Raw genomic sequence first — 5,626 nt, forward strand, 5'->3', positions numbered from 1 at the left:
GTGGGCATTTTTCTGGGGAGAAGTTCCACAGTTTCAGCAGATTCTCAAAGGTATCAGTGATTCTTGAAGGACTAACATCACTGAACTAGAGAGTCATGTCTACAAGTTCTTTTAAAGCCAATATTTTTGAATCTCAGGAACTGTGACTACAGGTTTTGGAGAGGTTACTAAGGAGCTTGAATGTATTCTGCAGGCAAGTCCAGGCAAGGAAGGGTATGGGCTGGCCAGGGCCCTCTGCACAAGGAGGGCATCGCTGGGTGTGTGAGAGTCGAGTGCAGGAGCATTTACACACCCAGAAGGGGCTGAGACCACTGGAAGAATCTTGGAGACAGCAGGCCTGGCTGTGAGTTTTTGTGCCATGGTAACAGTGTGATCTTGAGCAATTCTCTCTCTCTCTCTCTTTTTTCTTAAGGATTTTATTTTAAACATTTTTAAATTTGTTTATTCTATTTATTTTGACTGCTGAGTTTCTCTAGTAGCAGAGAACAGGGGCTACTCTCTAACTGTGGTGCGTGGTCTTCTTATGGCTTCTCTCATTGTAGAGCACAGACTAACTGCAGTACATGGTCTCAGTAGTTGTGGCACAGGAGCTTAGTTGCTCTGACATATGTGGGATCTTCCCAGACCAGGGATTAAACTCATGTCCCCTGTATTGGCAGGTTGGTTCTTACTGTGCCACCAGTAAAGTGAAAGTCGCTCAGTAGTGTCCGACTTTTTGCGACCCCATGGACTCTAGGCCAGAATACTGAAGTGGGTAACCTTTCCTTTCTCCAGGGGATCTTCCCAACCTAGGACTCGAACCCAGGTCTCCCGCATTACAGGTGGATTCTTTACCAGCTGAGCCACAAGGTAAGCCCATGCCACCAGGAAGTCCTTGGGCAATTCTCTTAACTGCCCTGAGCCTGTTCTTCATCTCTAAAATGGTAGTAATCCCCACCACAGTCATGGGAGGATCAGATGAGATTCTGTAGGTAGAAATGCTTTGTAAGAGGTAATGGTATCTTGGACCCATTCATTAACTAGATGGCTGAGTTTGGGTTTAGAACAAACCAGAAAGCATTTTGAAAACTCTAGTTTAAGACAGTCTGCCCTGTCATAGCTTAATCATTATTCTGCTTCTAAATGATTTACCATTTGGCCGGTCCTGGCTTGTTGACACCTGGCCCTGTCTGGCTCTGTCTGTGTGAAGGTGGGAAGGGCCCGGACCTTCCAGACACACACAGATACTGCCTCCTGTTTTAATGCCCTTTAGAGTTCCCTTCCCGGGACTCCCAGATGCCCCTTAGATGGGCCTTCGAGGCATGTGTAAGTCCTGAGCCCATCCAGAACTTTCTAAGATGGGACCTGGAGTGAGCCAGGATCTCTTGGATGAAAAAGATCCAGGTGGGCAGAGCAGTGGGTCCATTTGCTCGGCCCTGACATCTCAGCAAAGGCGGAGAGAACCGGCCCAGAGCAGAGCAGCAGAGGAGGTCTGGGGACGGGTGAGGTGCTTTGAAGAAGGCCACTCAGAAGAAAGGACAGTAAAAGATGCCCTCTTGAAACATCTTTTAGACTTTAAAATTTTATCCAAAGGAGTGCATAAACCCTATTTTTATAGTTTAAGAGGAAGAAAGGAACACCAGTATTCCCCACTACTGAACATAAAAATAGAAAGAAATAGAATATTAGCAGGGAGACTTCCCTAGTGGTTCAGTGGTTAAGACTCCATGCTTTCAATGCAGGGGGTGTGGATTCAATCCCTGGTCAGGGAATTAAGATTCCACATGCTGCATGGCATGGCTGGAGAGAAAAAAAAAAGAATATTACCACGGCCTTAAAAATTCACTTTCTCCCCCATTCTGCTCCAATCACATGCCTTTTCCTCCCTCCTCCCACAGAGTAACCACTGTCCTGAATTTCCTATTAGTCACTCACCTGCTTTTCTTTATAGTAAGAATGTGTGTGTGTGTGTGTGTGCGCACATGCGTGCACATGTGTAAAATCTGCTATTGGTAGACATTTTGGTTATCTTCCAGATTTTAGCTATTAAAGATACTTTTGTGTTTCTCCTGAGAGACATCTGGTTGCTGCTTCTTAACCCTAGTTATATGTTGAAATGAGAAGCTTTTTAAAATGCCAATGCCCAGGTCCCACCCTGAGATTACAGTTTAGCCAGTCTGGGTGCCACCTAGGCCTCTGGGCTTTTAGAAGCTCCCCAGGGGCCTCCAGGGGGCATCTCAAGGCAGACCTTGACTTCCATAGGTCCATGATGGGGACCTGGATTCTGCATTTCCAGGAGGCTTCCAGGCGATGCTGATCACAGCGCTCCATTTTGAGTAGTACAGAGTTGTACGGGATCTGTCTGTTCAGCTTCACCAAGTAATGTCAAGTCATTTCCAGAGGAAGAGCACCGATTTCCCTCCCATCAACTGGATAGAAGTTCCAGTCATTCACACAGTTTTTTTGGTCATGCCACTGGGCATGTGGGATCTTAGTTCCTCCACCAGGGATCAAATCCACACTCTCTGCACTGGAAGGACAAAGTCTTAATCACTGGACTGCCAGGGAAGTTCCAAGTCATTCACACTTGACATCCTCTGACTTTGTGAATTTTTGCTTTAAACAGTGGATGTGAAATATTACTTCCCTGATTATGCATGACAATAAGCAACCTTTTAAAAACACATGGGCCTTTTGTAAGTTCTTTCATGTAAGATGTCTGGGCATGACTCTGGTCCACTTTTCTGACAAAGTTCTCTCTTTTCTAGGTGATTATATATTCCTGTACTAATCCTTTACTTTCACATTCTGCAAATATATCCTCCCAGTTCGTTCCTTACCTTTTTATTGTCTGGGCTTTCTAGGTGGCGCAGTTGGTAAAGAATCCGCCTGCTCAGTGTGGATACACAAGAGACATGGGTTCAGCTCCTGGGTGGGAAAGATCCCCTGCAGGAAGAAATGGCAACCCACTCCAGTATTTCTGCCTAGAGAACGTCATGGACAGAAGAGCCTGGTGGGCTACAGTCCATGGGGTCACAAAGAGTTGGACATGACTGAGCATGCAGGTGTGCTTCTTTATTGTCTTCATGACATATTTTGCCAAACAGATATTCTCACTTTTACTTGGAGAAACCGTAATGGGCTTTTGCTTCATTATTACTTTAATAAGTAAACTCAAAATACATTAAACTTTTTTTTTCAAAACCACAGGAAGAAATCAATAAATATCATCAATGCCAATAACCCCAAATATTTAGGTGGCCTAAATATCAAGCTCCTTATAAATAAATCGTGCTTCCTATGTCCCTAATGTAGTAAAACTTACATTCTGGTAACAGTGGGAAAACAGGCAATAATCAGATAAATGTATTATAGGCTAAGTATTACCAGGTGCTTGAAGGAAAAGTCAAGTACAATAGTCAATCAGCTCACTTGTGCCTGACCCTCAGCTCATTTAAGCCTTTTCAGATACACAGACAGATGTTTGTATTCCTAGAAATGCTAAGAAAGGTCTTTTTTCCGGCTGAGAGTCACAAAAGCAGGACACGACTGAGCAACGAGCACACGCTACCTTCCTGGTAGGCAGAAAGAATCCAGTTCTGTTAACTCATTTCTCTGTGTCTCGTTTCTATGGGGCGGGGGGTGGGGGGGACTATAAGGAATTTTAAAGAAACTATTTTAGATCGAGGGTCAGAGAATGTTTCCTATAGAACGTTGGAGAGTAAATCTTTCTGGCTACGAGGGCCATAGTGTCTCCACCCTCGAACCCTACCACCGTTGCACTAAAGCAGCCATAGCCAGTATGTAAATGAAGGGGTGGGCCTATGTTCCAAGAAAACCTGATTCACAAAGCAGGTGGTGGGCCAGATTTGGCTCATGGGCTGTAGTTTGCCAATTCCTGCCTTACAAATTCTTCTTTTGATATTGTTTATTGCTTGTGTGTCAGTCTAGAAATAACACATGCCCATGGGCGGGGGTGGGATTCGAGCAATACAGGAGTATTTAAAGTAGAAAGATGAGAGGCTCTTGTCTTCTCTCTCCTGCTTTACTCATCCCACTCATCAGAGATGACCCACCTGACATACTGGAAGGAAGCCTGGGACACCCCCGCCCGCCTCCGACACACACACACAGCCACACGAGCACCTCCAGGGCCTCAGGGTGGCCTAGGGGAAGATGCACGCAAAGGGCAGGTGGATGCAGCTGGGTGGTGCTGCACCCTCTGGACTGCCTGCTGTTGCCTTAAAGGCGAGCTCTGTTCTTCTCAGTGCAAGAAACTGATGGGGTTTTTTCTTAAAAACAAGACCGGGACTTCCCAGGCAGTTCAGTGGTTGAGACTTCACCTCCAATGTGTTGGTTCGATCCCTGGTTGGGGACCTGAGATCCCATACGCCTCGTGTGTAAAAAGCCAGAAACATAAAACAGAAGCAATATTGTAACAAATTCAATAAAAACTTTAGAAATGGTCCACATCAAAAAATCTTTAATAAAAATAGAAAAACAAGATCACTCAGTGCACAACTAGCAGTCCATAGAGAAAAACAGAATATAACAGGCATTCCTTTGTCAAGTCTCATTTCCAAGCAGACTCATACACAGAATCCGTTCTGCCCCTCCTCCGGTCCCTCCCTGCCCTTCTCCCGCCCTCCCTTCCTCCTTCCCTCCTTTCCTTCCTTTCACAAATGTTTTTGGCTCTAAGGGTGCAGCAGTGAGCAGGCAAAGCCCTCGTCCTCTTGCAGCTTCTCTGCTAGGAGGGGAGACAGACAGTAGTAGGTGAGCACATGAAAAAGTCAGACACAACGTGTTCCAAGGGAAACAAGAGACAACCAAAGGTAATTAAAGGGATGGAGTCTTTAGGCCTTAGAGATGTTGATGACCTCGGGGTTCAGCTTGCATGTGTGGAGTCCCTCTGCCTGAGCCTGAATCTCGGCTCCACCGCCTTCCCCCTGTGTCACAGGGACACAGTGTGCCCTCTCTGTGCCTCAGTTTCCTCGCTTGTAAAATGACAGTGACTTAGGATTTACATCATAACACTGAGGTGAGGACTGTATAAAGAACGTACTGAGCTCTCAATAAAAATGCCAGCTCTTATCAGCTGTAGAAATAGAACACTGTGGTCTCTCCTGAAAGAATGCTGCACATGAACACATTAGTAAAATCCTCCCGGGAAGATGTGGGTACGTGGCGGCATTACTCAGTGTGTGCCGAGTCTCCATTCACTCTCCATATCACGCAGAGCACTGGCTTTTGTGTAGGATAGAGTCCCTGGGGCTTTTTCTCCTAGATAAGAATTTTCTTCGTAAAAATTTTCCTTTCCAGAAACACAAAGTGTTTTGAATTCTCTCTCATACACTTACATTGAACAACCCCCTCCACCCCCCACCAACCCCCACCAGAAGGTAAGAGTGTAAACTCAGGAGAGTGCCAGGCTCTCCTTCTGAGGACAGTGTGTGTCCTGCCAGCAGCATAGTTTATCTTCAAAGACACAGAACAACCTGATATCACCGGCACTTACACTGAAACAAACAGGGGCCATTCTCCTTGAGTTCATGAAAGAGTTTCTGAAGTCAGCCAGCCTCTCCCCATTGTCTTGTAAGCTTCCTTGCCCCCTGTATTTCTGATGTACATCAGTTTACTAATATGGCAT

This window comes from Budorcas taxicolor, chromosome 21, assembly GCF_023091745.1.
Source record: "Budorcas taxicolor isolate Tak-1 chromosome 21, Takin1.1, whole genome shotgun sequence".
NCBI classification, from domain to species: Eukaryota; Metazoa; Chordata; class Mammalia; order Artiodactyla; family Bovidae; genus Budorcas; species Budorcas taxicolor.